The sequence below is a fragment of the Procambarus clarkii genome, chromosome 71 (genome assembly GCF_040958095.1).
Source record: "Procambarus clarkii isolate CNS0578487 chromosome 71, FALCON_Pclarkii_2.0, whole genome shotgun sequence".
NCBI classification, from domain to species: Eukaryota; Metazoa; Arthropoda; class Malacostraca; order Decapoda; family Cambaridae; genus Procambarus; species Procambarus clarkii.
In genome coordinates this window covers 29,866,843-29,889,643 of record NC_091220.1, presented here as the reverse complement: position 1 = coordinate 29,889,643, position 22,801 = coordinate 29,866,843, and positions in this window count along the sequence as shown.

Sequence of the window (22,801 nt, the reverse complement as noted above, 5' to 3'; positions counted from 1 at the left end):
AGTCTGTGATAAGGGAGACCATCTGAGGGGACACAGATGGCCTCGTGGACCCACAGGCATAACCGGACACACACGCAACCGGACTCACACACTCACACGGACACTCACAGGGATAAACACACACACAGACACACATCCATAGACACAAACTGTGATAAGGGAGACCATCTGAGGGGACACAGATGGCCTCGTGGACCCACAGGCATAACCGGACACACACGCAACCGGACTCTCACACACTCACACGGACACTCACAGGGATAAACACACACACAGACACACATCCATAGACACAAACTGTGATAAGGGAGACCATCTGAGGGGACACAGATGGCCTCCTGGACCCACAGGTATATGTCAATATTTAAATATACATACATATTTATAAATATAACATATTTTTAAAAAATAAATAAATAAAATAATATATATATATATATATATATATATATATATATATATATATATATATATATATATATGTCGTACCTAGTAGCCAGAACGCACTTCTCAACCTACTATGCAAGGCCCGATTTGCCTAATAAGCCAAGTTTTCCTGAATTAATATATTTTCTCTAATTTTTTTCTTATGAAATGATAAAACTGTTCATTTCATTATGTATGAGTTAAGTTCTTTTCATTTGAGTTAAAACTAATGTAGATATATAACCGAACCTAACCAACCCTAAAATGGTTAACATAAATTGATTGGAATATGTATGTGGACGCTCAGTTAGTGTTACTGTAATTTATATGGTTAACGTTTGAATGACATAGTTTCCCCTCATTGTCACATTTTTTGTTACTATTTCGCTGTTCATTCTCACTCTCTCTGAATCCCGTGGACTAATTGTGCTCACGAGTGTTTGTTTAAGGTACGGTAACCATAGGCTTTTCACACAATAGTTTGCAACTATTTAAGAAGAAACATTTCTAAAGATTATCTAAGTTTCTAATAAATATTCTTTTTCCTAACATACAAGTCAATCACACAGTACCTAACTTCAGTCAGAAACACTTTTCTTACTATATCTCGCAACGTCTTTTGCATATATATCCTATCTTAAAAAATAACAATTTTAATTCATAACTGGCAACCCCCCTCCCCTCCAGAGCTTTCAAGGCCACCAAACGTCATTCCTTTCCCTTAACCTCTCCCAAATTATCTTTTGCACCAATACACAAACTAGGGGGCTTTATTGCTGAGTGGACGTCGCTCCCGACTCGTAATCCTAGCTCATTCGATCCCCCGGTGATGGCACAAAAGGAAATCAGCAGAGTTTCTATCATTCTGATGCCCTCTGTTACTTAGCAGTAAATATGTAAATGAGCGTTAGACAGCTGTTGCGGGCTGCTTCCTGGGTGTGTGTGTGTGTCTGTGTGTGTGGAATTTTTTTTTATTAGTTATTAATAATTGATTGATTGGCAGTTGAGAGGCGGGCCGAAAGAGCAGAGCTCAACCCTCGCAAGCACAACTAGGTGAACACAACTAGATAAATACTAACAAACCACGATCTCGTACAATCCACTACACACACAACCCGACCTCCCCCCCAACTCCCTAAATCACTCTACCTAAGTCATTAAAAAATTAAAACAAATCAATTAATACACCAAAAATACTAACTATAAATAAAGGAACCAAATTTGAGACATACAGCGACTCCAGCGTGGTCTAGTCGGAAGAGAACGTGTTCTCATCTGGATAGATTGCGATCGAGCCTGTCGGAACGGGTGTGTAACTGCAGGGCACAAATATTTGTGTGTCCCCTCCTGTAGCTGCCTCTGTTTCGACAGGTTTCCTGGATAGCTGGAATTGACCTGGCCCTTGGAAAGTGGGGAAGGGGTGAAATCCGTTGGGCCCACGGATGGATACCTTGGATCCATGGACTTAGGGCAGGTCTAATCACCTGGGATTCGAACCCACGGTGGGAATAAAGGAGGAGATATGGGGAGGGAAAGGGGAAGGATGTTTCCTGGAACCAAACCTCACATAAACCCGGACACTCACACACACACACACCCTCACCCGAACACTCACAGGGGCACTCACACTCACACACACCCATAGACTGTGATAAGGGAGACCCTCTGAGGGGACACAGATGGCCTCGTGGACCCACAGGCATAACCGGACACACACGCAACCGGACTCACACACTCACACGGACACTCACAGGGATAAACACACACACAGACACACATCCATAGACACAAACTGTGATAAGGGAGACCATCTGAGGGGACACAGATGGCCTCGTGGACCCACAGGCATAACCGGACACACACGCAACCGGACTCTCACACACTCACACGGACACTCACAGGGATAAACACACACACAGACACACATCCATAGACACAAACTGTGATAAGGGAGACCATCTGAGGGGACACAGATGGCCTCCTGGACCCACAGGTATATATCAATATTTAAATATACATACATATTTATAAATATAACATATTTTTAAAAAATAAATAAATAAAATATATATATATATATATATATATATATATATATATATATATATATATATATATATATATATATATATATATATATATATATATATATATATATATATATATATATATATATATATATATGTCGTACCTAGTAGCCAGAACGCACTTCTCAACCTACTATGCAAGGCCCGATTTGCCTAATAAGCCAAGTTTTCCTGAATTAATATATTTTCTCTAATTTTTTTCTTATGAAATGATAAAACTGTTCATTTCATTATGTATGAGTTAAGTTCTTTTCATTTGAGTTAAAACTAATGTAGATATATAACCGAACCTAACCAACCCTAAAATGGTTAACATAAATTGATTGGAATATGTATGTGGACGCTCAGTTAGTGTTACTGTAATTTATATGGTTAACGTTTGAATGACATAGTTTCCCCTCATTGTCACATTTTTTGTTACTATTTCGCTGTTCATTCTCACTCTCTCTGAATCCCGTGGACTAATTGTGCTCACGAGTGTTTGTTTAAGGTACGGTAACCATAGGCTTTTCACACAATAATTTGCAACTATTTAAGAAGAAACATTTTTAAAGATTATCTAAGTTTCTAATAAATATTCTTTTTCCTAACATACAAGTCAATCACACAGTACCTAACTTCAGTCAGAAACACTTTTCTTACTATATCTCGCAACGTCTTTTGCATATATATCCTATCTTAAAAAATAACAATTTTAATTCATAACTGGCAACACCCCTCCCCTCCAGAGCTTTCAAGGCCACCAAACGTCATTCCTTTCCCTTAACCTCTCCCAAATTATCTTTTGCACCAATACACAAACTAGGGGGCTTTATTGCTGAGTGGACGTCGCTCCCGACTCGTAATCCTAGCTCATTCGATCCCCCGGTGATGGCACAAAAGGAAATCAGTAGAGTTTCTATCATTCTGATGCCCTCTGTTACTTAGCAGTAAATATGTAAATGAGCGTTAGACAGCTGTTGCGGTCTGCTTCCTGGGTGTGTGTGTGTGTCTGTGTGTGTGGAATTTTTTTTTATTAGTTATTAATAATTGATTGATTGGCAGTTGAGAGGCGGGCCGAAAGAGCAGAGCTCAACCCTCGCAAGCACAACTAGGTGAACACAACTAGATAAATACTAACAAACCACGATCTCGTACAATCCACTACACACACAACCCGACCTCCCCCCCAACTCCCTAAATCACTCTACCTAAGTCATTAAAAAATTAAAACAAATCAATTAATACACCAAAAATACTAACTATAAATAAAGGAACCAAATTTGAGACATACAGCGACTCCAGCGTGGTCTAGTCGGAAGAGAACGTGTTCTCATCTGGATAGATTGCTATCGAGCCTGTCGGAACGGGTGTGTAACTGCAGGGCACAAATATTTGTGTGTCCCCTCCTGTAGCTGCCTCTGTTTCGACAGGTTTCCTGGATAGCTGGAATTGACCTGGCCCTTGGAAAGTGGGGAAGGGGTGAAATCCGTTGGGCCCACGGATGGATACCTTGGATCCATGGACTTAGGGCAGGTCTAATCACCTGGGATTCGAACCCACGGTGGGAATAAAGGAGGAGATATGGGGAGGGGAAGGGGAAGGATGTTTCCTGGAACCAAACCTCACATAAACCCGGACACTCACACACACACACACCCTCACCCGAACACTCACAGGGGCACTCACACTCACACACACCCATAGACTGTGATAAGGGAGACCCTCTGAGGGGACACAGATGGCCTCGTGGACCCACAGGCATAACCGGACACACACGCAACCGGACTCACACACTCACACGGACACTCACAGGGATAAACACACACACAGACACACATCCATAGACACAAACTGTGATAAGGGAGACCATCTGAGGGGACACAGATGGCCTCCTGGACCCACAGGTATATATCAATATTTAAATATACATACATATTTATAAATATAACATATTTTTAAAAAATAAATAAATAAAATAAAATATATATATATATATATATATATATATATATATATATATATATATATATATATATATATATATATATATATATATATATATATATATATATATATATATATGTCGTACCTAGTAGCCAGAACGCACTTCTCAACCTACTATGCAAGGCCCGATTTGCCTAATAAGCCAAGTTTTCCTGAATTAATATATTTTCTCTAATTTTTTTCTTATGAAATGATAAAACTGTTCATTTCATTATGTATGAGTTAAGTTCTTTTCATTTGAGTTAAAACTAATGTAGATATATTACCGAACCTAACCAACCCTAAAATGGTTAACATAAATTGATTGGAATATGTATGTGGACGCTCAGTTAGTGTTACTGTAATTTATATGGTTAACGTTTGAATGACATAGTTTCCCCTCATTGTCACATTTTTTGTTACTATTTCGCTGTTCATTCTCACTCTCTCTGAATCCCGTGGACTAATTGTGCTCACGAGTGTTTGTTTAAGGTACGGTAACCATAGGCTTTTCACACAATAATTTGCAACTATTTAAGAAGAAACATTTTTAAAGATTATCTAAGTGTCTAATAAATATTCTTTTTCCTAACATACAAGTCAATCACAAAGTACCTAACTTCAGTCAGAAACACTTTTCTTACTATATCTCGCAACGTCTTTTGCATATATATCCTATCTTAAAAAATAACAATTTTAATTCATAACTGGCAACACCCCTCCCCTCCAGAGCTTTCAAGGCCACCAAACGTCATTCCTTTCCCTTAACCTCTCCCAAATTATCTTTTGCACCAATACACAAACTAGGGGGCTTTATTGCTGAGTGGACGTCGCTCCCGACTCGTAATCCTAGCTCATTCGATCCCCCGGTGATGGCACAAAAGGAAATCAGCAGAGTTTCTATCATTCTGATGCCCTCTGTTACTTAGCAGTAAATATGTAAAAGAGCGTTAGACAGCTGTTGCGGTCTGCTTCCTGGGTGTGTGTGTGTGTCTGTGTGTGTGGAATTTTTTTTTATTAGTTATTAATAATTGATTGATTGGCAGTTGAGAGGCGGGCCGAAAGAGCAGAGCTCAACCCTCGCAAGCACAACTAGGTGAACACAACTAGATAAATACTAACAAACCACGATCTCGTACAATCCACTACACACACAACCCGACCTCCCCCCCAACTCCCTAAATCACTCTACCTAAGTCATTAAAAAATTAAAACAAATCAATTAATACACCAAAAATACTAACTATAAATAAAGGAACCAAATTTGAGACATACAGCGACTCCAGCGTGGTCTAGTCGGAAGAGAACGTGTTCTCATCTGGATAGATTGCGATCGAGCCTGTCGGAACGGGTGTGTAACTGCAGGGCACAAATATTTGTGTGTCCCCTCCTGTAGCTGCCTCTGTTTCGACAGGTTTCCTGGATAGCTGGAATTGACCTGGCCCTTGGAAAGTGGGGAAGGGGTGAAATCCGTTGGGCCCACGGATGGATACCTTGGATCCATGGACTTAGGGCAGGTCTAATCACCTGGGATTCGAACCCACGGTGGGAATAAAGGAGGAGATATGGGGAGGGGAAGGGGAAGGATGTTTCCTGGAACCAAACCTCACATAAACCCGGACACTCACACACACACACACCCTCACCCGAACACTCACAGGGGCACTCACACTCACACACACCCATAGACTGTGATAAGGGAGACCCTCTGAGGGGACACAGATGGCCTCGTGGACCCACAGGCATAACCGGACACACACGCAACCGGACTCACACACTCACACGGACACTCACAGGGATAAACACACACACAGACACACATCCATAGACACAAACTGTGATAAGGGAGACCATCTGAGGGGACACAGATGGCCTCGTGGACCCACAGGCATAACCGGACACACACGCAACCGGACTCTCACACACTCACACGGACACTCACAGGGATAAACACACACACAGACACACATCCATAGACACAAACTGTGATAAGGGAGACCATCTGAGGGGACACAGATGGCCTCCTGGACCCACAGGTATATATCAATATTTAAATATACATACATATTTATAAATATAACATATTTTTAAAAAATAAATAAATAAAATAAAATATATATATATATATATATATATATATATATATATATATATATATATATATATATATATATATATATATATATATATATATATATATATATATATATATATATATATATATATATATATATGTCGTACCTAGTAGCCAGAACGCACTTCTCAACCTACTATGCAAGGCCCGATTTGCCTAATAAGCCAAGTTTTCCTGAATTAATATATTTTCTCTAATTTTTTTCTTATGAAATGATAAAACTGTTCATTTCATTATGTATGAGTTAAGTTCTTTTCATTTGAGTTAAAACTAATGTAGATATATTACCGAACCTAACCAACCCTAAAATGGTTAACATAAATTGATTGGAATATGTATGTGGACGCTCAGTTAGTGTTACTGTAATTTATATGGTTAACGTTTGAATGACATAGTTTCCCCTCATTGTCACATTTTTTGTTACTATTTCGCTGTTCATTCTCACTCTCTGAATCCCGTGGACTAATTGTGCTCACGAGTGTTTGTTTAAGGTACGGTAACCATAGGCTTTTCACACAATAATTTGCAACTATTTAAGAAGAAACATTTCTAAAGATTATCTAAGTTTCTAATAAATATTCTTTTTCCTAACATACAAGTCAATCACACAGTACCTAACTTCAGTCAGAAACACTTTTCTTACTATATCTCGCAACGTCTTTTGCATATATATCCTATCTTAAAAAATAACAATTTTAATTCATAACTGGCAACCCCCCTCCCCTCCAGAGCTTTCAAGGCCACCAAACGTCATTCCTTTCCCTTAACCTCTCCCAAATTATCTTTTGCACCAATACACAAACTAGGGGGCTTTATTGCTGAGTGGACGTCGCTCCCGACTCGTAATCCTAGCTCATTCGATCCCCCGGTGATGGCACAAACGGAAATCAGCAGAGTTTCTATCATTCTGATGCCCTCTGTTACTTAGCAGTAAATATGTAAATGAGCGTTAGACAGCTGTTGCGGGCTGCTTCCTGGGTGTGTGTGTGTGTGTGGAATTTTTTTTTATTAGTTATTAATAATTGATTGATTGGCAGTTGAGAGGCGGGCCGAAAGAGCAGAGCTCAACCCTCGCAAGCACAACTAGGTGAACACAACTAGATAAATACTAACAAACCACGATCTCGTACAATCCACTACACACACAACCCGACCTCCCCCCCAACTCCCTAAATCACTCTACCTAAGTCATTAAAAAATTAAAACAAATCAATTAATACACCAAAAATACTAACTATAAATAAAGGAACCAAATTTGAGACATACAGCGATTCCAGCGTGGTCTAGTCGGAAGAGAACGTGTTCTCATCTGGATAGATTGCGATCGAGCCTGTCGGAACGGGTGTGTAACTGCAGGGCACAAATATTTGTGTGTCCCCTCCTGTAGCTGCCTCTGTTTCGACAGGTTTCCTGGATAGCTAGAATTGACCTGGCCCTTGGAAAGTGGGGAAGGGGTGAAATCCGTTGGGCCCACGGATGGATACCTTGGATCCATGGACTTAGGGCAGGTCTAATCACCTGGGATTCAAACCCACGGTGGGAATAAGGGAGGAGATATGGGGAGGGGAAGGGGAAGGATGTTTCCTGGAACCAAACCTCACATAAACCCGGACACTCACACACACACACACACCCTCACCCGAACAATCACAGGGGCACTCACACTCACACACACCCATAGACTGTGATAAGGGAGACCATCTGAGGGGACACAGATGGCCTCGTGGACCCACAGGCATAACCGGACACACACGCAACCGGACTCTCACACACTCACACGGACACTCACAGGGATAAACACACACACAGACACACATCCATAGACACAAACTGTGATAAGGGAGACCATCTGAGGGGACACAGATGGCCTCCTGGACCCACAGGTATATTTCAATATTTAAATATACATACATATTTATAAATATAACATATTTAAAAAAAAAAAAAAAAAAAAAAAAAAAAAAAAAAAAAAAAAAATTATATATATATATATATATATATATATATATATATATATATATATATATATATATATATATATATATATATATATATATATATATATATATATATGTCGTACCTAGTAGCCAGAACGCACTTCTCAGCCTACTATGCAAGGCCCGATTTGCCTAATAAGCCAAGTTTTCCTGAATTAATATATTTTCTCTAATTATTTTCTTATGAAATGATAAAACTGTTCATTTCATTATGTATGAGTTAAGTTCTTTTCATTTGAGTTAAAACTAATGTAGATATATAACCGAACCTAACCAACCCTAAAATGGTTAACATAAATTGATTGGAATATGTATGTAGACGCTCAGTTAGTGTTACTGTAATTTATATGGTTAACGTTTGAATGACATAGTTTCCCCTCATTGTCACATTTTTTGTTACTATTTCGCTGTTCATTCTCACTCTCTCTGAATCCCGTGGACTAATTGTGCTGACGAGTGTTTGTTTAAGGTACGGTAACCATAGGCTTTTCACACAATAATTTGCAACTATTTAAGAAGAAACATTTCTAAAGATTATCTAAGTTTCTAATAAATATTCTTTTTCCTAACATACAAGTCAATCATACAGTACCTAACTTCAGTCAGAAACACTTTTCTTACTATATCTCGCAACGTCTTTTGCATATATATCCTATCTTAAAAAATAACAATTTTAATTCATAACTGGCAACCCCCCTCCCCTCCAGAGCTTTCAAGGCCACCAAACGTCATTCCTTTCCCTTAACCTCTCCCAAATTATCTTTTGCACCAATACACAAACTAGGGGGCTTTATTGCTGAGTGGACGTCGCTCCCGACTCGTAATCCTAGCTCATTCGATCCCCCGGTGATGGCACAAACGGAAATCAGCAGAGTTTCTATCATTCTGATGCCCTCTGTTACTTAGCAGTAAATATGTAAATGAGCGTTAGACAGCTGTTGCGGGCTGCTTCCTGGGTGTGTGTGTGTGTGTGGAATTTTTTTTATTAGTTATTAATAATTGATTGATTGGCAGTTGAGAGGCGGGCCGAAAGAGCAGAGCTCAACCCTCGCAAGCACAACTAGGTGAACACAACTAGATAAATACTAACAAACCACGATCTCGTACAATCCACTACACACACAACCCGACCTCCCCCCCAACTCCCTAAATCACTCTACCTAAGTCATTAAAAAATTAAAACAAATCAATTAATACACCAAAAATACTAACTATAAATAAAGGAACCAAATTTGAGACATACAGCGACTCCAGCGTGGTCTAGTCGGAAGAGAACGTGTTCTCATCTGGATAGATTGCGATCGAGCCTGTCGGAACGGGTGTGTAACTGCAGGGCACAAATATTTGTGTGTCCCCTCCTGTAGCTGCCTCTGTTTCGACAGGTTTCCTGGATAGCTAGAATTGACCTGGCCCTTGGAAAGTGGGGAAGGGGTGAAATCCGTTGGGCCCACGGATGGATACCTTGGATCCATGGACTTAGGGCAGGTCTAATCACCTGGGATTCGAACCCACGGTGGGAATAAGGGAGGAGATATGGGGAGGGGAAGGGGAAGGATGTTTCCTGGAACCAAACCTCACATAAACCCGGACACTCACACACACACACACACCCTCACCCGAACAATCACAGGGGCACTCACACTCACACACACCCATAGACTGTGATAAGGGAGACCATCTGAGGGGACACAGATGGCCTCGTAGACCCACAGGCATAACCGGACACACACGCAACCGGACTCTCACACACTCACACGGACACTCACAGGGATAAACACACACACAGACACACATCCATAGACACAAACTGTGATAAGGGAGACCATCTGAGGGGACACAGATGGCCTCCTGGACCCACAGGTATATTTCAATATTTAAATATACATACATATTTATAAATATAACATATTTAAAAAAAAAAAATAAATAAAAAAAAAAAAAAAAAATTATATATATATATATATATATATATATATATATATATATATATATATATATATATATATATATATATATATATATATATATATATATATATATATATATGTCGTACCTAGTAGCCAGAACGCACTTCTCAGCCTACTATGCAAGGCCCGATTTGCCTAATAAGCCAAGTTTTCCTGAATTAATATATTTTCTCTAATTATTTTCTTATGAAATGATAAAACTGTTCATTTCATTATGTATGAGTTAAGTTCTTTTCATTTGAGTTAAAACTAATGTAGATATATAACCGAACCTAACCAACCCTAAAATGGTTAACATAAATTGATTGGAATATGTATGTAGACGCTCAGTTAGTGTTACTGTAATTTATATGGTTAACGTTTGAATGACATAGTTTCCCCTCATTGTCACATTTTTTGTTACTATTTCGCTGTTCATTCTCACTCTCTCTGAATCCCGTGGACTAATTGTGCTGACGAGTGTTTGTTTAAGGTACGGTAACCATAGGCTTTTCACACAATAATTTGCAACTATTTAAGAAGAAACATTTCTAAAGATTATCTAAGTTTCTAATAAATATTCTTTTTCCTAACATACAAGTCAATCATACAGTACCTAACTTCAGTCAGAAACACTTTTCTTACTATATCTCGCAACGTCTTTTGCATATATATCCTATCTTAAAAAATAACAATTTTAATTCATAACTGGCAACCCCCCTCCCCTCCAGAGCTTTCAAGGCCACCAAACGTCATTCCTTTCCGTTAACCTCTCCCAAATTATCTTTTGCACCAATACACAAACTAGGGGGCTTTATTGCTGAGTGGACGTCGCTCCCGACTCGTAATCCTAGCTCATTCGATCCCCCGGTGATGGCACAAACGGAAATCAGCAGAGTTTCTATCATTCTGATGCCCTCTGTTACTTAGCAGTAAATATGTAAATGAGCGTTAGACAGCTGTTGCGGGCTGCTTCCTGGGTGTGTGTGTGTGTGTGGAATTTTTTTTATTAGTTATTAATAATTGATTGATTGGCAGTTGAGAGGCGGGCCGAAAGAGCAGAGCTCAACCCTCGCAAGCACAACTAGGTGAACACAACTAGATAAATACTAACAAACCACGATCTCGTACAATCCACTACACACACAACCCGACCTCCCCCCCAACTCCCTAAATCACTCTACCTAAGTCATTAAAAAATTAAAACAAATCAATTAATACACCAAAAATACTAACTATAAATAAAGGAACCAAATTTGAGACATACAGCGACTCCAGCGTGGTCTAGTCGGAAGAGAACGTGTTCTCATCTGGATAGATTGCGATCGAGCCTGTCGGAACGGGTGTGTAACTGCAGGGCACAAATATTTGTGTGTCCCCTCCTGTAGCTGCCTCTGTTTCGACAGGTTTCCTGGATAGCTAGAATTGACCTGGCCCTTGGAAAGTGGGGAAGGGGTGAAATCCGTTGGGCCCACGGATGGATACCTTGGATCCATGGACTTAGGGCAGGTCTAATCACCTGGGATTCGAACCCACGGTGGGAATAAGGGAGGAGATATGGGGAGGGGAAGGGGAAGGATGTTTCCTGGAACCAAACCTCACATAAACCCGGACACTCACACACACACACACACCCTCACCCGAACAATCACAGGTGCACTCACACTCACACACACCCATAGACTGTGATAAGGGAGACCATCTGAGGGGACACAGATGGCCTCGTAGACCCACAGGCATAACCGGACACACACGCAACCGGACTCTCACACACTCACACGGACACTCACAGGGATAAACACACACACAGACACACATCCATAGACACAAACTGTGATAAGGGAGACCATCTGAGGGGACACAGATGGCCTCCTGGACCCACAGGTATATATCAATATTTAAATATACATACATATTTATAAATATAACATTTTTAAAAAATAAATAAATAAAATAAAAATATATATATATATATATATATATATATATATATATATATATATATATATATATATATATATATATATATATATATATATATATATATATATATATATATATATATATATATATATATATATATATATGTCGTACCTAGTAGCCAGAACGCACTTCTCAGCCTACTATGCAAGGCCCGATTTGCCTAATAAGCCAAGTTTTCCTGAATTAATATATTTTCTCTAATTTTTTTCTTATGAAATGATAAAACTGTTCATTTCATTATGTATGAGTTAAGTTCTTTTCATTTGAGTTAAAACTAATGTAGATATATAACCGAACCTAACCAACCCTAAAATGGTTAACATAAATTGATTGGAATATGTATGTAGACGCTCAGTTAGTGTTACTGTAATTTATTTGGTTAACGTTTGAATGACATAGTTTCCCCTCATTGTCACATTTTTTGTTACTATTTCGCTGTTCATTCTCACTCTCTCTGAATCCCGTGGACTAATTGTGCTGACGAGTGTTTGTTTAAGGTACGGTAACCATAGGCTTTTCACACAATAATTTGCAACTATTTAAGAAGAAACATTTCTAAAGATTATCTAAGTTTCTAATAAATATTCTTTTTCCTAACATACAAGTCAATCACACAGTACCTAACTTCAGTCAGAAACACTTTTCTTACTATATCTCGCAACGTCTTTTGCATATATATCCTATCTTAAAAAATAACAATTTTAATTCATAACTGGCAACCCCCCTCCCCTCCAGAGCTTTCAAGGCCACCAAACGTCATTCCTTTCCCTTAACCTCTCCCAAATTATCTTTTGCACCAATACACAAACTAGGGGGCTTTATTGCTGAGTGGACGTCGCTCCCGACTCGTAATCCTAGCTCATTCGATCCCCCGGTGATGGCACAAACGGAAATCAGCAGAGTTTCTATCATTCTGATGCCCTCTGTTACTTAGCAGTAAATATGTAAATGAGCGTTAGACAGCTGTTGCGGGCTGCTTCCTGGGTGTGTGTGTGTGTGTGGAATTTTTTTTTATTAGTTATTAATAATTGATTGATTGGCAGTTGAGAGGCGGGCCGAAAGAGCAGAGCTCAACCCTCGCAAGCTCAACTAGGTGAACACAACTAGATAAATACTAACAAACCACGATCTCGTACAATCCACTACACACACAACCCGACCTCCCCCCCAACTCCCTAAATCACTCTACCTAAGTCATTAAAAAATTAAAACAAATCAATTAATACACCAAAAATACTAACTATAAATAAAGGAACCAAATTTGAGACATACAGCGATTCCAGCGTGGTCTAGTCGGAAGAGAACGTGTTCTCATCTGGATAGATTGCGATCGAGCCTGTCGGAACGGGTGTGTAACTGCAGGGCACAAATATTTGTGTGTCCCCTCCTGTAGCTGCCTCTGTTTCGACAGGTTTCCTGGATAGCTAGAATTGACCTAGCCCTTGGAAAGTGGGGAAGGGGTGAAATCCGTTGAGCCCACGGATGGATACCTTGGATCCATGGACTTAGGGCAGGTCTAATCACCTGGGATTCGAACCCACGGTGGGAATAAGGGAGGAGATATGGGGAGGGGAAGGGGAAGGATGTTTCCTGGAACCAAACCTCACATAAACCCGGACACTCACACACACACACACACCCTCACCCGAACAATCACAGGGGCACTCACACTCACACACACCCATAGACTGTGATAAGGGAGACCATCTGAGGGGACACAGATGGCCTCGTGGACCCACAGGCATAACCGGACACACACGCAACCGGACTCTCACACACTCACACGGACACTCACAGGGATAAACACACACACAGACACACATCCATAGACACAAACTGTGATAAGGGAGACCATCTGAGGGGACACAGATGGCCTCCTGGACCCACAGGTATATATCAATATTTAAATATACATACATATTTATAAATATAACATATTTTTAAAAAATAAATAAATAAAATAAAAATTAATATATATATATATATATATATATATATATATATATATATATATATATATATATATATATATAAATATATATATATATATATATATATATATATATATATATATATATATATATATATATATATATGTCGTACCTAGTAGCCAGAACGCACTTCTCAGCCTACTATGCAAGGCCCGATTTGCCTAATAAGCCAAGTATTCCTGAATTAATATATTTTCTCTAATTTTTTTCTTATGAAATGATAAAAGTGTTCATTTCATTATGTATGAGTTAAGTTCTTTTCATTTGAGTTAAAACTATTGTAGATATATAACCGAACCTAACCAACCCTAAAATGGTTAACATAAATTGATTGGAATATGTATGTAGACGCTCAGTTAGTGTTACTGTAATTTATATGGTTAACGTTTGAATGACATAGTTTCCCCTCATTGTCACATTTTTTGTTACTATTTCGCTGTTCATTCTCACTCTCTCTGAATCCCGTGGACTAATTGTGCTCACGAGTGTTTGTTTAAGGTACGGTAACCATAGGCTTTTCACACAATAATTTGCAACTATTTAAGAAGAAACATTTCTAAAGATTATCTAAGTTTCTAATAAATATTCTTTTTCCTAACATACAAGTCAATCACACAGTACCTAACTTCAGTCAGAAACACTTTTCTTACTATATCTCGCAACGTCTTTTGCATATATATCCTATCTTAAAAAATAACAATTTTAATTCATAACTGGCAACCCCCCTCCCCTCCAGAGCTTTCAAGGCCACCAAACGTCATTCCTTTCCCTTAACCTCTCCCAAATTATCTTTTGCACCAATACACAAACTAGGGGGCTTTATTGCTGAGTGGACGTCGCTCCCGACTCGTAATCCTAGCTCATTCGATCCCCCGGTGATGGCACAAACGGAAATCAGCAGAGTTTCTATCATTCTGATGCCCTCTGTTACTTAGCAGTAAATATGTAAATGAGCGTTAGACAGCTGTTGCGGGCTGCTTCCTGGGTGTGTGTGTGTGTGTGGAATTTTTTTTTATTAGTTATTAATAATTGATTGATTGGCAGTTGAGAGGCGGGCCGAAAGAGCAGAGCTCAACCCTCGCAAGCACAACTAGGTGAACACAACTAGATAAATACTAACAAACCACGATCTCGTACAATCCACTACACACACAACCCGACCTCCCCCCCAACTCCCTAAATCACTCTACCTAAGTCATTAAAAAATTAAAGCAAATCAATTAATGCACCAAAAATACTAACTATAAATAAAGGAACCAAATTTGAGACATACAGCGATTCCAGCGTGGTCTAGTCGGAAGAGAACGTGTTCTCATCTGGATAGATTGCGATCGAGCCTGTCGGAACGGGTGTGTAACTGCAGGGCACAAATATTTGTGTGTCCCCTCCTGTAGCTGCCTCTGTTTCGACAGGTTTCCTGGATAGCTAGAATTGACCTGGCCCTTGGAAAGTGGGGAAGGGGTGAAATCCGTTGGGCCCACGGATGGATACCTTGGATCCATGGACTTAGGGCAGGTCTAATCACCTGGGATTCGAACCCACGGTGGGAATAAGGGAGGAGATATGGGGAGGGGAAGGGGAAGGATGTTTCCTGGAACCAAACCTCACATAAACCCGGACACTCACACACACACACACACCCTCACCCGAACAATCACAGGGGCACTCACACTCACACACACCCATAGACTGTGATAAGGGAGACCATCTGAGGGGACACAGATGGCCTCGTGGACCCACAGGCATAACCGGACACACACGCAACCGGACTCTCACACACTCACACGGACACTCACAGGGATAAACACACACACAGACACACATCCATAGACACAAACTGTGATAAGGGAGACCATCTGAGGGGACACAGATGGCCTCCTGGACCCACAGGTATATATCAATATTTAAATATACATACATATTTATAAATATAACATATTTTTAAAAAATAAATAAATAAAATAAAAATTAATATATATATATATATATATATATATATATATATATATATATATATATATATATAAATATATATATATATATATATATATATATATATATATATATATATATATATATATATATATATATGTCGTACCTAGTAGCCAGAACGCACTTCTCAGCCTACTATGCAAGGCCCGATTTGCCTAATAAGCCAAGTTTTCCTGAATTAATATATTTTCTCTAATTTTTTTCTTATGAAATGATAAAAGTGTTCATTTCATTATGTATGAGTTAAGTTCTTTTCATTTGAGTTAAAACTATTGTAGATATATAACCGAACCTAACCAACCCTAAAATGGTTAACATAAATTGATTGGAATATGTATGTAGACGCTCAGTTAGTGTTACTGTAATTTATATGGTTAACGTTTGAATGACATAGTTTCCCCTCATTGTCACATTTTTTGTTACTATTTCGCTGTTCATTCTCACTCTCTCTGAATCCCGTGGACTAATTGTGCTCACGAGTGTTTGTTTAAGGTACGGTAACCATAGGCTTTTCACACAATAATTTGCAACTATTTAAGAAGAAACATTTCTAAAGATTATCTAAGTTTCTAATAAATATTCTTTTTCCTAACATACAAGTCAATCACACAGTACCTAACTTCAGTCAGAAACACTTTTCTTACTATATCTCGCAACGTCTTTTGCATATATATCCTATCTTAAAAAATAACAATTTTAATTCATAACTGGCAACCCCCCTCCCCTCCAGAGCTTTCAAGGCCACCAAACGTCATTCCTTTCCCTTAACCTCTCCCAAATTATCTTTTGCACCAATACACAAACTAGGGGGCTTTATTGCTGAGTGGACGTCGCTCCCGACTCGTAATCCTAGCTCATTCGATCCCCCGGTGATGGCACAAACGGAAATCAGCAGAGTTTCTATCATTCTGATGCCCTCTGTTACTTAGCAGTAAATATGTAAATGAGCGTTAGACAGCTGTTGCGGGCTGCTTCCTGGGTGTGTGTGTGTGTGTGGAATTTTTTTTTATTAGTTATTAATAATTGATTGATTGGCAGTTGAGAGGCGGGCCGAAAGAGCAGAGCTCAACCCTCGCAAGCACAACTAGGTGAACACAACTAGATAAATACTAACAAACCACGATCTCGTACAATCCACTACACACACAACCCGACCTCCCCCCCAACTCCCTAAATCACTCTACCTAAGTCATTAAAAAATTAAAACAAATCAATTAATGCACCAAAAATACTAACTATAAATAAAGGAACCAAATTTGAGACATACAGCGATTCCAGCGTGGTCTAGTCGGAAGAGAACGTGTTCTCATCTGGATAGATTGCGATCGAGCCTGTCGGAACGGGTGTGTAACTGCAGGGCACAAATATTTGTGTGTCCCCTCCTGTAGCTGCCTCTGTTTCGACAGGTTTCCTGGATAGCTAGAATTGACCTGGCCCTTGGAAAGTGGGGAAGGGGTGAAATCCGTTGGGCCCACGGATGGATACCTTGGATCCATGGACTTAGGGCAGGTCTAATCACCTGGGATTCGAACCCACGGTGGGAATAAGGGAGGAGATATGGGGAGGGGAAGGGGAAGGATGTTTCCTGGAACCAAACCTCACATAAACCCGGACACTCACACACACACACACACCCTCACCCGAACAATCACAGGGGCACTCACACTCACACACACCCATAGACTGTGATAAGGGAGACCATCTGAGGGGACACAGATGGCCTCGTGGACCCACAGGCATAACCGGACACACACGCAACCGGACTCTCACACACTCACACGGACACTCACAGGGATAAACACACACACAGACACACATCCATAGACACAAACTGTGATAAGGGAGACCATCTGAGGGGACACAGATGGCCTCCTGGACCCACAGGTATATATCAATATTTAAATATACATACATATTTATAAATATAACATATTTTTAAAAAATAAATAAATAAAATAAAAATTAATATATATATATATATATATATATATATATATATATATATATATATATATATATATATATATATAAATATATATATATATATGTCGTACCTAGTAGCCAGAACGCACTTCTCAGCCTACTATGCAAGGCCCGATTTGCCTAATAAGCCAAGTTTTCATGAATTAATTGTTTTTTGACTACCTAACCTACCTAACCTAACCTAACCTAACTTTTTCGGCTACCTAACCAAACCTAACCTATAAAGATAGGTTAGGTTAGGTTAGGTAGGGTTGGTTAGGTTCGGTCATATATCTACGTTAATTTTAACTCCAATAAAAAAAAATTGACCTCATACATAATGAAATGGGTAGCTTTATCATTTCAGAAGAAAAAAATTAGAACAAATATATTAATTCAGGAAAACTTGGCTTATTAAGCAAATCGGGCCTTGAATAGTAGGCCAAAAAGTGAGTTCTGGCTACTAGGTACGACATATATATATATATATATATATATATATATATATATATATATATATATGTCGTACCTAGTAGCCAGAACGCACTTCTCAGCCTACTATGCAAGGCCCGATTTGCCTAATAAGCCAAGTTTTCCTGAATTAATATATTTTCTCTAATTTTTTTCTTATGAAATGATAAAAGTGTTCATTTCATTATGTATGAGTTAAGTTCTTTTCATTTGAGTTAAAACTATTGTAGATATATAACCGAACCTAACCAACCCTAAAATGGTTAACATAAATTGATTGGAATATGTATGTAGACGCTCAGTTAGTGTTACTGTAATTTATATGGTTAACGTTTGAATGACATAGTTTCCCCTCATTGTCACATTTTTTGTTACTATTTCGCTGTTCATTCTCACTCTCTCTGAATCCCGTGGACTAATTGTGCTCACGAGTGTTTGTTTAAGGTACGGTAACCATAGGCTTTTCACACAATAATTTGCAACTATTTAAGAAGAAACATTTCTAAAGATTATCTAAGTTTCTAATAAATATTCTTTTTCCTAACATACAAGTCAATCACACAGTACCTAACTTCAGTCAGAAACACTTTTCTTACTATATCTCGCAACGTCTTTTGCATATATATCCTATCTTAAAAAATAACAATTTTAATTCATAACTGGCAACCCCCCTCCCCTCCAGAGCTTTCAAGGCCACCAAACGTCATTCCTTTCCCTTAACCTCTCCCAAATTATCTTTTGCACCAATACACAAACTAGGGGGCTTTATTGCTGAGTGGACGTCGCTCCCGACTCGTAATCCTAGCTCATTCGATCCCCCGGTGATGGCACAAACGGAAATCAGCAGAGTTTCTATCATTCTGATGCCCTCTGTTACTTAGCAGTAAATATGTAAATGAGCGTTAGACAGCTGTTGCGGGCTGCTTCCTGGGTGTGTGTGTGTGTGTGGAATTTTTTTTTATTAGTTATTAATAATTGATTGATTGGCAGTTGAGAGGCGGGCCGAAAGAGCAGAGCTCAACCCTCGCAAGCACAACTAGGTGAACACAACTAGATAAATACTAACAAACCACGATCTCGTACAATCCACTACACACACAACCCGACCTCCCCCCCAACTCCCTAAATCACTCTACCTAAGTCATTAAAAAATTAAAGCAAATCAATTAATGCACCAAAAATACTAACTATAAATAAAGGAACCAAATTTGAGACATACAGCGATTCCAGCGTGGTCTAGTCGGAAGAGAACGTGTTCTCATCTGGATAGATTGCGATCGAGCCTGTCGGAACGGGTGTGTAACTGCAGGGCACAAATATTTGTGTGTCCCCTCCTGTAGCTGCCTCTGTTTCGACAGGTTTCCTGGATAGCTAGAATTGACCTAGCCCTTGGAAAGTGGGGAAGGGGTGAAATCCGTTGGGCCCACGGATGGATACCTTGGATCCATGGACTTAGGGCAGGTCTAATCACCTGGGATTCGAACCCACGGTGGGAAAAAGGGAGGAGATATGGGGAGGGGAAGGGGAAGGATGTTTCCTGGAACCAAACCTCACATAAACCCGGACACTCACACACACACACACACCCTCACCCGAACAATCACAGGGGCACTCACACTCACACACACCCATAGACTGTGATAAGGGAGACCATCTGAGGGGACACAGATGGCCTCGTGGACCCACAGGCATAACCGGACACACACGCAACCGGACTCTCACACACTCACACGGACACTCACAGGGATAAACACACACACAGACACACATCCATAGACACAAACTGTGATAAGGGAGACCATCTGAGGGGACACAGATGGCCTCCTGGACCCACAGGTATATATCAATATTTAAATATACATACATATTTATAAATATAACATATTTTTAAAAAATAAATAAATAAAATAAAAATTAATATATATATATATATATATATATATATATATATATATATATATATATATATATATATATAAATATATATATATATATATATATATATATATATATATATATATATATATATATATATATATGTCGTACCTAGTAGCCAGAACGCACTTCTCAGCCTACTATGCAAGGCCCGATTTGCCTAATAAGCCAAGTATTCCTGAATTAATATATTTTCTCGAATTTTTTTCTTATGAAATGATAAAAGTGTTCATTTCATTATGTATGAGTTAAGTTCTTTTCATTTGAGTTAAAACTATTGTAGATATATAACCGAACCTAACCAACCCTAAAATGGTTAACATAAATTGATTGGAATATGTATGTAGACGCTCAGTTAGTGTTACTGTAATTTATATGGTTAACGTTTGAATGACATAGTTTCCCCTCATTGTCACATTTTTTGTTACTATTTCGCTGTTCATTCTCACTCTCTCTGAATCCCGTGGACTAATTGTGCTCACGAGTGTTTGTTTAAGGTACGGTAACCATAGGCTTTTCACACAATAATTTGCAACTATTTAAGAAGAAACATTTCTAAAGATTATCTAAGTTTCTAATAAATATTCTTTTTCCTAACATACAAGTCAATCACACAGTACCTAACTTCAGTCAGAAACACTTTTCTTACTATATCTCGCAACGTCTTTTGCATATATATCCTATCTTAAAAAATAACAATTTTAATTCATAACTGGCAACCCCCCTCCCCTCCAGAGCTTTCAAGGCCACCAAACGTCATTCCTTTCCCTTAACCTCTCCCAAATTATCTTTTGCACCAATACACAAACTAGGGGGCTTTATTGCTGAGTGGACGTCGCTCCCGACTCGTAATCCTAGCTCATTCGATCCCCCGGTGATGGCACAAACGGAAATCAGCAGAGTTTCTATCATTCTGATGCCCTCTGTTACTTAGCAGTAAATATGTAAATGAGCGTTAGACAGCTGTTGCGGGCTGCTTCCTGGGTGTGTGTGTGTGTGTGGAATTTTTTTTTATTAGTTATTAATAATTGATTGATTGGCAGTTGAGAGGCGGGCCGAAAGAGCAGAGCTCAACCCTCGCAAGCACAACTAGGTGAACACAACTAGATAAATACTAACAAACCACGATCTCGTACAATCCACTACACACACAACCCGACCTCCCCCCCAACTCCCTAAATCACTCTACCTAAGTCATTAAAAAATTAAAGCAAATCAATTAATGCACCAAAAATACTAACTATAAATAAAGGAACCAAATTTGAGACATACAGCGATTCCAGCGTGGTCTAGTCGGAAGAGAACGTGTTCTCATCTGGATAGATTGCGATCGAGCCTGTCGGAACGGGTGTGTAACTGCAGGGCACAAATATTTGTGTGTCCCCTCCTGTAGCTGCCTCTGTTTCGACAGGTTTCCTGGATAGCTAGAATTGACCTGGCCCTTGGAAAGTGGGGAAGGGGTGAAATCCGTTGGGCCCACGGATGGATACCTTGGATCCATGGACTTAGGGCAGGTCTAATCACCTGGGATTCGAACCCACGGTGGGAATAAGGGAGGAGATATGGGGAGGGGAAGGGGAAGGATGTTTCCTGGAACCAAACCTCACATAAACCCGGACACTCACACACACACACACACCCTCACCCGAACAATCACAGGGGCACTCACACTCACACACACCCATAGACTGTGATAAGGGAGACCATCTGAGGGGACACAGATGGCCTCGTGGACCCACAGGCATAACCGGACACACACGCAACCGGACTCTCACACACTCACACGGACACTCACAGGGATAAACACACACACAGACACACATCCATAGACACAAACTGTGATAAGGGAGACCATCTGAGGGGACACAGATGGCCTCCTGGACCCACAGGTATATATCAATATTTAAATATA